Consider the following 12466-nt stretch of genomic DNA (forward strand, 5'->3'; position numbering starts at 1 on the left):
AGCCTGGACACGGGGGCGTGTTCAGTGAACACGGCCCGTGTCCAGTTACCTGAACTGGGCAATTTTCTGCAGGATGCTCAGCACGGGGCCGTGTTGGCTGGACACGGCCCGTGTTGAGCTTACTGTAATGAATAAATTGTTGTCGGATGGCTCTGTTTTTGTGCATGGGGCCATTTTTCTCGTTTCCCTTGTTATCCTTGACCATCCCGAGTGTGTTTTATTTATTATAACACCATTTAATCCTTAAAATCATCCATTCATTCATAGAGAATTACATAGTCCTAAATATTACTAAGTTTAGATAAGAAAACACAAGAAGCATAAACCGTGGAGTTCTACAAGTTATTTTAATTAGCAAAATTTCCAAGAAGCATATATTCTTGGTTTATAGAACTCCTTCTTCCGGGTGTGGTCTCCTTATATGTCGGCGAGCCATTCCTCTATCTCCCTTGGGAGGAGAAAAGAGGGCTCGTTGGCGCTAGTTTGAGGAGTTGCGACTTCCACCGGGATTTCTTGTGAATGCTCAAGGGGAGGTTCTGCCGGAATGTCATCCCACCCGGTAGGGTTGTTAACTTCAAGTGCTAGGTTCCAATCCTCTTGAGGGAGGACGGGTTCCATTGGAGGTGTTACAAGAATATTTAACCTCTGGTGCAAGAGGTTAATTTCTTGAAAGCTATTTTCCAGCCCTACCGTAAGATAGTTAATACAGTCAATTAAGACCTCCTCTACTGAAGTCATTTCATCGATAGCCTCCCTTAATGCTATGACATAGTGCACAAGTGTAGCTTCAATGGAAGGCCTTCTCCCTCTTCGACTGTTTGATGAATGCACGAAAGATGTCTCACTGTTTTCACTAGACATTCTACGAAAACAAACTAAAAATAGTTTATTTTTCTGAAACAGTGGTCTGAACACGGCCCCGTGCTCAATGAGTACGGCCCCGTGTTCATCTTTCTGCAAGGTTTTGAAACAAGGAATCTTGAAGTTCTAAGTTATTTTCTGAACTTGTGAGGCCTTTTTGAACATTAGTAACTTAAAACTATGTTATACAACTTATTTTTAACAAGATTCCTTGAACAAAACTCAATAATCCTTGCCATAAAGCTTGATGTTTCAAACTTTAATGGAGGTTTTTGAAGAAAGATGAAGAAGAAGGGAATGGATAAAAGAGGAAAGGACAAGATGGGTTGTTGGAACCTTCTTTTAGAACATACCTAGGATAGTTGAGAGAAGATTCCTTCAAATTTCTGTCCCTAGATGGTCCATATGTGTAGAATTCTTGGCTGTATTTATAGAAAACGACAGCATGCTGGACACGGCCCCGTGTCGGCTGGACACGGCCCCGTGTGCAGATAGAATTCTGACGCAGTTTGTCCGTATTCTGACGTAAGGGTCAGACGAGAATCTTTTGGTGGACACGGGGGCGTGTTGGCTAGACACGGCCCCGTGTCAAAGGGCTGATTATGAAGTTTGTCTATTTCTAAGGAACTTATCCGGATCGGGTGGTTCCTTACTGGATGGAACAACCCCAAAGTGCCTAAGATGCCTAAATTGACTTTGGTTAAGACGAGAACGCAAGAGGTTGTCGGTGAGGGTGATTCCTATGCTATATGTAGGTGGACAAGTCCAACCCTTTTCCGGGCTCTCGTTAAAGAAGGTATATGCCGAATCGCTCAGGTCTATGTATGCACCGAACGAGGTCGATGGAGAGTCCTTCACGGCACAATCGACACAGGGACGACTATCGTCCACGTCTTTACTAGAGTCGAAGGTAATATTGGGAACAACGAGGTTGTGTGAATGCGATCCCAACACTTCTTCTTGGTTATCGTCGTGGGATGAATTTAGAAAATCCATCCTAAGTTCTTTTAACCAATTAAGAATCAGATCTTCTAGTTGAAATAGTTCATCAAGAAGCATTTCTCCTAAAATATCTGGTTGGGCGCCTTCGAGGGAGAGATAAGGATTATTTTTACTTTCGCCCCTCTTAAGGATACAAGGGAGCAATGGGTCTATATAGTGGGGCTTATAGTTTAGAAAATAACATTCTAGATCTTTATGTCCGCCTCCACAAAATTGACACCATGTACCATAAGAGTGCCGAAAGTAAAAAAAATCATCATCACTCATGTTTGTGTCAGAAATTACCAACCATCGGGATCTTACGGTTCTGTTTTCAGCAACTGAATCTTGGGCACGGGGGCGTGTTGAATGGACACGACCCCGTGTTAAGCTTACTGTCTGACTTAAAACAGGATTGCCAGTTCCAATGATTGGGCACGGGGGCGTGTTCAGTAGGCACGGCCCGTGCTGAGCTCTGCAGAAGCTGAAAAACTAAGAAAATCCTAAAAAATTAAAAAGAAAATAAAAAAAATGATTAGGTCGTTGATTCCTAACTTTCTTAAAATCCTTGTGTCCCCGGCAACGGCGCCAAAAACTTGATGCGCGTGAGGTGTAATATGTTTTAGGTATATATTTTAAGCCCTTTTTACACTCTTTTAGCCAAGTTTTAAATTTATAAAACACGATATTTACTAACACCAAACACACATATGGGCAAGTGCACCCATCGTGGATGTAGTATAGTGTTGGTAAGATACCGAGGTCGTCCAAGGACACAAGAGCTTTTAGTACCGGTTTATCCTCAACGTCTAATCAAATCAAAATGTTAGAAAAGATTTGTAAAGCTAAGAAAAATAAAACTAACTAAATGCTGAAAAATAAAAATAAAAATAAAAACAGATAGACAAAATGAATCACTTGGATCCGACGCGTGTATAGTGTAACCTTTGATTATTTTCGCACTTTTGCACTTGTTTAAGAGATTATCTTAGTTATTGTGGTAGGCCCCTCTTTTGAAGGTGACGTTACCCTCAACCCAGTAGTCTGAGTCAGCAAGGATACAGTCCTAAAGGATCGGATTATTGAAAGATAATGAATTAAGTTATTAATGCAAATTATGGTAGGCGCCTCTTTTGAAGGTGACGTTACCCTCGACTAAGTAGTCTGAGTCAGCAGGGATACAGTCCTAAATAGCCGGGTTATAGTATTAATAGTAGTTTAACTTATGAGGGGGTCAAAGAGTTTGGATCCCTTCCATCCAATACCTTTGAGTATTGAAGGAGATCCTACTAAATTTGACCCAGGTCCCTTGCAGGACCTCTAAACGCTGAACAAGGGCAAGACTCTTACCAAACCGTTCCCTTAACCCCCGACCAGGTAGCCAACATACCTCCATATAGACCGTGGAGATATGAATGGTGAAAATCTTTTATTTTATATAGACAATAAAGTAATGTTAAGACACCACGGACAAACGATAAGGAAGAATCACCTTCAACATAAGAAACTAGTTATTAAAGTCATTAATACAAAACCAAATAAAAAGTGCAAAAGTTTAAAAATAAAAAGTATTACACTAGACACTTGTCTTCACCAAGTGATGTAAGAGACTTAGGCAAACATGGCCTTTGATTGTCAAGAACTCTTACGATCAATCTTGGATCCCGAGACGACTCACACACTCTATGATGGACAATGGATGATGGTGGTGGATGATGGTGTTATGATGGTGGTGGGTGGTGGGTGAAGTGTGAGAGAGGTGGTGTGCCAAGGGATGAGTTGAAATGTCTCCAAGCTCTCCTATTTATAGGCTGAACAGAAGCCTGGGCACGGCCCCGTGCCCGCTATGCACGGCCCCGTGTCCGTCTGACACTCTCTCTCTTCATTAATTGTAATTCGCAATTACCATTAATGCGCCAGCTGTACTCTGACCACGCCCCCGTGTCCACTGGACACGGCCCCATGGTGGGCAATAGAAGCTTCTACTGGTTTGTCTTTTCTGCTGCTTCTTGGGCACGGCCCCGTGCTCGCTGAGCACGGGGCGTGTTCAACCTTCTGTCTTCCTTGTTTTGCTTGGGAGGATGCTGTCGAGGGGTCGGGCAATCCACTTTTGTCCTTTTTCTTGTATTTATGTTAGATTTTGCTGTCTTTTTGCTTCTTTTGTTAATTTGAGCTCATTTAATCCTGAAAATACAAAAGGAAGACAAAAACACACTTTTTCCAACATTAGTACTAAAAAAAGGTTAGTTTTATGCCACAATGATATAATTTATATGTTGCATTTTGCGCATATGACTTGTTGATGGTATTTTATCAATGATTGAGAACTTTATTTAGAAACTTGTATGGGTTCAATGTAATTAGTGGCTCATTGTTGGCACGTCACACGCCTAACAGGGACATTCCCTAGGTGGTATTTTGGGGGTGTGACAGCTTGGACTAATCCGTTCGATATTTGCGAAATACCCGCGATGCAACGCACACGGTTCTTATTACTAGTTCTTTCAAAAATACATTCAGATCTCTCTCTCTCTCCTCTCTTTCTCTCTCACACACACGCCCACCCCCCACCACCTACACACCACTACCATTTTCATGGTCAAATCTCCCCCACCGCTACCACCAATAACTTGTTTTCAAATCTCGAACAATAAATTGTTTTCAAATCTCAATACATGATAAATTCACAAAATATTCTCAGATATATACAACATTCTCAATACATAATTCACTACAAATCTTCATCCTAAAATCTCACTGGTGACCACCGCATCTTAGACTTCGCCGTTCGCCGCCATTCACTTGCGGTCTCTCTCGTTGTAAGCTTTTAACCCTAACCCCCAGTTTTTTTCTCAAATGTTTTTGTAGATATAGATCTGATTTTTGTGAAGATGATAAGGACCACCACCAACGTAATCTTTGTCGTTGACCGCTGCTTCCGTTCGTCGTTGCGACGTGGTTCTTCCGGCATTCGAGAGGAATGTGGAAGTCAAGGGGTAGTCACAAATATTTACATCCAAACTTGCATTCATGATTTCAATAATTACTTTATAACAAAACTTCAAATAAATTGGTGGGATCGAAGTTAATGTGAAATTAAACTTCACATATGCTACAAAGGATGTGTGTAGCATTCTATTGGAATATTTTGACTAACAAGGAGAAACCTGTATCATTTTAGTGTGTTGTATTTTGTTACAGGGTGATCAGATAAGCTTGGGTAGACAATTACTTAACCACAATTCAAAAATTTCAGGCATTCGGAGCTTACATCAGAACACAACATTTCTTAAAAAAATGCATTTACTTAGTTAATATCGGAGGAAATATTTTGGCAGTGGTCCGGTGTGGTGTATGGAGGTGGTGGCAGTTGGGTGGTGGTGGTCCGGCAGAGAGACAACGCGTGTTTGGGTTGTGATATACAGAGAGAGAGAGAGAGGGGTTTATGTGTGTGTGTATATATATATTTAAAACAATTTATTTATCGTTTTTATGATTATTTATTTTAGTATTTAGAGTAAAATGACCAAAATACCCTTATGTAAGGTTTACTTGGTCAGAATTAACTATGAAAACTAACTGAGTTAGAGCTAAAGGACATAATGTGCAAGGATGTGCAAACATCGAGTATGTTTTTTTTGTACTTTTTGAACATAAAGGACATAGTTTGTAATCTGGTGTAAACATAAAGGACGTTTTTTGTAATTTACTCTAATAATAATAATAATAATAATAATAGTTGTTGTTGCTGTTGCTGTTGCTGCTGCTGTTGTTGTTGTTGTTAAAATTATATTGTTACTGTTAATATTATAATTATTGTTGTTGTTGTTGTTAAAATATGTATTATTGTTAATTTATTATTAATATTATTATTGTTAATAACGTAACTGTTTTTTAGCGTTTCATGTCTCTAACTGATTTGAAGAATTGGGTACAAGCAACGAGAAAGGAGAATGGTTACGTAATTGTTACCCGCCGATCGTAAAATATTGGTGGTAGTACGGGTATGGTATGGCTTGTGTGCGACCGTAGTGGTGGGCACCGTAGTAAAGCAACAGTTAGGAAAACTAGTAGCAAAAAAATTGGTTGCCCATTTTCATTACTCGCTATGCAGGACGTGACGAATGACACGTGGGAGTTAAAAGTGGACAACGCGAAACATAACCACGAACCTACGACGAGTCTATTGGGCCACGCTTTTGTGCGAAGATTTACTGAAGTCGAATACAAGCTAGTGGAGCAGCTAACTGCTCAAAACATGGAGCTACGTAACATACTTCAAACCCTAAAAAAGTAGTTTCCCAACAGCCTGCATGTTCAGAAAGACGTGCCAAACGCGGTACAAAAAGTTAAAGCATCACTGGTGGACGGAAAGACTCCCATGCAGGCACTGGAAAGCATGGTGCATGAAAACCGATTCATTTACGACACTTGACAGGAGCCCAAAACAGATGTCGTGATAGCGCTTTTCTTTGTTCATCCTCATTCAATCACTATGTGGTGTGCATTCCCGCACGTGCTGTTGATCGACACGACCTACAAAACAAACATCTACAACATGCCATTTGTCCAGGTTGTGGGTTTGACGTCGACCAACAAGTCTTTTTGTATCGCACATGCCATTATTTGCAAAGAACGAAGGTAACTTCGTGTGGGTGCTTGAGCGGATCAAGTCAAGGTTGTATGAATGTATGATGCCGCGTGTGATGGTCACGGATAGAGAGCTAGCCCTAGTTAACGCGTGTGCTTAACTATTCCCGAACGCGTCTAGGTTTCTATGCCGGTTTAACATCGAACAAAATATATGTAAACATTGCAAGCAAGGGTTCAATAAATTAGATTGGGAGAAATTTCTGTCGTACTGGTGGAGAGTGTGCGACTCTGCTTCAGAGCCCATGTACAAGTACAACTTGGACAAATTGTATAACCAACTTGTGGCTGCCAATCGGGAAAGTAAGTGTGCCTTCAACAAATGACTCACCCAATCTATCATATTTACACACGCTTTTACATTTCATTATTTTTTTTGCAGGGGTCTTTAATTGTGTCTACGAAAACTGGCTCAAAGACTATAAAGAAATGTTCGTTTTTGCGTGGACTAATAAGTGTCGCAACTTTGGTCAGCGCACCACCAACAGAGTTGAGAGCCAACACGCAAATTTTAAAAGATATGTTCGAGACAGGAGTTCATTGGAGCGAATGGCGAGATGCGTCATTGATATAGTTGAAACTCAGTTAGGGGAAATAGAAAAAAGTTTTACGAAAGCATCGAAAAAACTATGAACCACCACAGACACCTACTGTTGGACAACCTACGTGGAAAGGTTTCCCATACAGCACTTGATTTGCTGGAGGGAGAGCTAACGAGGAAGTTGGAGGTGTTGCGGAAACTTAACGCATCATGTGGTTGCCATACGTGGCTTAGTTGTGGGTTGCAATGTGCTTGTAAGCTGGAAAAGTACAAACGTACAGGTAAAAAATATTTAACCTACAAACCTTTTGTTATTTAGTACGATTTAGCTGTTTCTCACACCGTATTGATTTAACTGTGCAGAGCGTAAGATACAGCTCGAAGACGGAGATATATTCTGGCGTAAGCTTGACTTACTACTGTGTAAACTGGTAGATGAGGAAGTCGATGTTGTAGAAGAGCTCAATACTGTGCGGCAACAATTAGAGTCGCAATCCCCCGCTCAGAAAAAAAAAGTTTTCTTTCAAAGAAAAAAGCAGTCTTAACCTCGAAATTCTCAACTAAGAAACCACCGATTGTCCAGCAAAATACTCACGGTCGGCCTACATCAAAGAAAGTACAACAAAGGCTAGAAGAAGCCGCGAGGTTAGACGAAGCTGCGATAAACAGCTCCTATGGCGAGGCAAGCAACGTATATACCGCATCCCCACAACATAGGTCGATTTACCCCGACACAGCTCATACATACCATCACAGGGCTCTCGTGGAACTGGTTCGGTTGTAAAGTCTGAAAAACCTAAAATGCAACGAAGCCGTTCAATGAGTTCTAAAAAGAAGGAGACGCGGGATGATCATGGTTTTCCATTAATAAAGGGGGACGAGGACTTATTAACCATTAAGAGGTTTGAGCATCAAATTCCATTGCAGTTACACTCTTATATATCGCGTATACAAGATGTGACCCTAGACTTTCATTGTGGGTACAGGTCTGTCGCTGTCGAGTTAGGTTTTGGGGAATACGTATGGCCCCGTATTCGAAATGATTTACTACTAGAGATTGACCATAGCGAGTCGCTATGGACGCATGTATTCGAAAGACGGGCTGAAGGAGACTTTAACCGGATACGTAACAGTGTCTCTTGGCATTCAGTGGAAGGGTGCCCTCCAAGTCACTGGATGGAAATGCCCCACGTAGGGCTTCTCGTAGCGCAAAGGTATAATATCGTCGTCCACGTGCTAAGCATCGAAGGGAGCTATACCTTCTCCCGTTAATGGATGCCCCTATAGATCCACGACCTCAAGCGATAACGCTCATACATATTTACGGGGACACTTCATACATGCTAAGTTGGAAAGAGACTACCCCATGCCTATAGTGAGCGCATTGTGGGCGGTACGTCGAACAATAGCTGCAGAACAGTGGGAAGAAATGTATAGGTCGCGGTTACAACACTACTACGAGATAATCAACCCTAAATCAGACTCAGACAAATACAAAGACCCGAGTATGTCACACCCCGACCACGTAAAACAACAAAACGTGGCGGAAACGTCGGGGAGTGTTGTAACAGAATCATTGTTTCACAACCATGGATTAAACAATTTCGTTTTATTGAATTAAATGTATTGCAATGTCTTAACAACAAAGAAAAATATAACATGGTTAACTAGTCTTGCATCTTTTAATGTCACTAAGGCCTCGTCCAATCCTATGTGAGCATGCATCAACATCATCATCAAATATCATCAACTATTGTACCTGAAATACATGTGAAAATACATCAGCATAAAAATGCTGGCGAGTACACAGGTTTTGTGAAAATAGGATTCATAACTTAGGTTTAAGAAAATGTTTAATGAAAACTTATCATGAATCCAGTTTAAGTGTTTGCTTTTATAAAACGTTTGAAAAGCGATAATAAGGTAGATGATATGTAAAAGAGTAATGTAAGGTTAAATGAATAACCAAGTAAAAATGAGTTTGTATAAAATAAGTTGTTTGTAAAACACTGTCTTGTGATGTATAACCAATTGTCAAATGTATTGAATAATATGTCAGATGTTTATGTCAAAATGTAAATTATGTAATGTATAACCAATTGTCAAAAATGTTTATGTGTTAAATGTAAATCATGTAATGTGTAACCAAAATGATATGTATGGCTAGTGAAATGCATCAACTAAACCATGGGTGAAAATGCACAAAACAAAGTATTGAAGTAAAACTTGGTTTAACTCAAAGTTATGTTTTGTAGAAATGCATGCTATACTGATACAAACATCTATGCGGTGTTGTGAAAATGCATACATTCAAGCCTTGTGACTGTGGCGATAAACCCCTAAATGAATTTAAAGGTCTATCTGTGTAAATGTATGTCGAATTCGGTCATTCCTTCGACCCAAACAAACCTAGGATCTCAGGAACGGGAGTTGTCAATTCCTATGGTACCATTACCTACTAACGAGCGGCGTGATCAAAGTTAATGAATGTATATTGTCCCATTTAAACAAACCAAATGTCATACCATAATGTAAGCATGTGATGTGATGTGAATGTACTAAGTATGAACTAAATGAACATACATAGCATGTGATGTAACAAATGTACTAAGTATGCACCAATGGACATATATAGAGTGAAATGTAATGAAAACAATGTACTAAGTATGCACACAATGGACATACATAGCAAAAACATAATGAAATCATGTACTAATAGTGTACTAGTGAACATAGCAAGTATATGATATGAAAACATGGAAAGCATGAAAGTAACAAGTAGGCACATGTGTTTCACCCCAAAACATTTGAAAACGTAAAAGAGGGGACTATGTACTCACTTGAAGGTGCTTAGAAGTCTTGAACAACAACCAAGCAAAGCTAGAGAGATCACGGAATCAAACAGCACCCTATATAGATAACTGCACAAATAACCGGACCTAAATCGGGGGATCGGGTAGTACGAGGGTTTGTAAACCAAATAAGTGTGGCAACTTATGTAATATGGTTTAACAAAGCCTACATACTAAAACGAAACCTATCCTATGTGCTTTTGACCCGTTACGACCCGTTTAGGTAGCTTATGCTACTTTAACGCGTCGTTCACGTAAAACGCGTTCGGACCGCCTAACTAGCCCTATGACAAGTAAGATATGCCTTAACATGTTTAATATTGTTACCAAATCAGTTTATATGTAAAAAGTTATGTTACATAGGCTTAAAATGAATTTTGGCGACAAAAGGGTATTTTGGTAATTTTCCTAAGGCATAGGAACTACTTATCATACAACTACTTAAACGACGTGACCATAAGGTATAACCTCGGAAGGTTATTCCCTATACAACTATGGTCACCTAAAGTGCTTGGTCAGATCCTAATGATCGACCAAATGGGTCGGGTTCGAAAGTATAAGCGGTTGATTAGATCGCTTACCTTTACGACCCTAAACAAGCACAAATCTAAAAGTGACGAGCTATACATGCTAGAACATGTTTAGTTAAGTTAGAAAATAGGTTTGGTATCAAAACAAACATTTTTAATACCCTAGAGTAGTTTGGTTACAAAATACGCGAGAAAACGCATTTTGGCCAAAACTACGACTCGTCACTGAGCCTAGATAACGTGGTAATCAGTAGGTATAGTTACTAGGGACTATAACCATCGTGATTACGCTCACGTTATGAAGTTCAACCGAACATCGCGTTGACCATAAACTGGTCAATGCAGAAAGTCAAACACAGTTTGACTTTAACGCTAAAACGAATGAAAAACACGAAAGAATACTTACAGAAGGTCTCCGCAAGATTTGAACCCGATTCACTCTCAGGTAGGAAGCATATACTTCCACTTAGAGAGCTTGAATCAGATTCAAATGTGAGGAAGAATGAAATGGGTGTTGCTATTTATAGGAAATCGAAGACCGTTAGGATCGTTTCTTGGAGAAGAGGAAAAGATCTAGGCCTTACACTTGTACCCACTGATTTGGTAAACAAGGGGCACCCAAAACCAGCCCATAGAAACAAGGAAACCATGTACAAAACCATGGGAGCAGCTGGGTTTTGTAAAATGAAGTTTGCTGACCTGGGGAAGGCTTACGGACCGTAAGCAACTCCATACGGTCCGTAAGGACCCTATTTGCTGGCAGCAACTTTCAGAATTTGGCAGAACAGGCCCCTGCACCTCCAAACTTGGTTTTTGATGCGTTTTGACACGTTTAAGCCCCGTTAACCCCATTTTAAGGCACAAATATGAAGTTAAAGTATAGGGAACTTAAAATGTGCTCAAAAATATGCCGGATGTCAGTTCGTTTGGCCGTACGATTGCGTTGTTCAGTTAATTACGACGGAAGTCGTAACGGACGCAAAACGGTCCAAATTGCGCGACGAATGGATTTTTGACAAGACAATCACTAAAACATTATATTTTAATGATTACATAAATTTTTGGTTGTCCGAATGTATTCAGAACGTAAGTTATGCGCGAAAATGCAAACTTATGCACTTTTTGACGCTTTTAGTCCCTGAATGAGCATAAAGTTTATTTTAGCACACCGAACCCCTCAAAGCCTATTTCTAAGCTATGAAAAGGATATTTAGGGTGTGTTTAACTTATGATCATGTTTCGGAATGTTCGTTACAGTTCAAATTGGCATACTTTCGCTGTTTGTCAATTTTAGTCCCTGTAAGTGAATTAACTTGATTTCGGCATACAAAACCATCCAAAACTTATTTCTAAGTTATGTGGAGGTTATTTAAGGTATGTTAAGCCTATGTCACTCTTCCGGAGTGTTTGTTGCATTAAACTGGTTATATTTACGCATCAGTGTGCGTATAACCTTCCAGAAAGCGATTTAGAGCTCGAAATCGAACAAGAATTGATATGTGCAAATGATACACATATTTTTACAAATCCCAAGTATGAAATACATTATTTCATTGTTTTGGTATTTGTTTGATGGTTGAAGTGACACAGATGTCACAGTCTCCCCTACTTCAGGAAATTTCGTCCCGAAATTTATTTAGAGGAAACTTGTGAGAGTTTGAAACATGAAATTGAAAAGATCAAACGACACTGGTTAGAGTCCTGAACTTCTAGTAGCTTTGAATAACATCATGCTTGCAACTTGGGAGGGACACTTATATACAAGTACATAAAGTGTTATTGGTTCGTCCACCGTACCTCCATTACATTGTTCGCATTTTGTTATGGTTGCCACTATCGGTTCTTACACATAAAAAGTCTTACTCTGGTTCCTGTGCACTGAATTTTGTAATTATGTACGGGTCCATAATTACGTAATTCCTTGCATAGTTCGCACAGTGCATTTTATAACGCGTAGGAGAAACCAAATTAACAAACCTGTGATGAGTGTGACTAGACCATACTGGGGTCCTTTTTAATTGAGTCAATAAATGATCTACAGACCGCCAAGG

Source organism: Helianthus annuus, chromosome 12 (genome assembly GCF_002127325.2).
Source record: "Helianthus annuus cultivar XRQ/B chromosome 12, HanXRQr2.0-SUNRISE, whole genome shotgun sequence".
Lineage (NCBI taxonomy): Eukaryota > Viridiplantae > Streptophyta > Magnoliopsida > Asterales > Asteraceae > Helianthus > Helianthus annuus.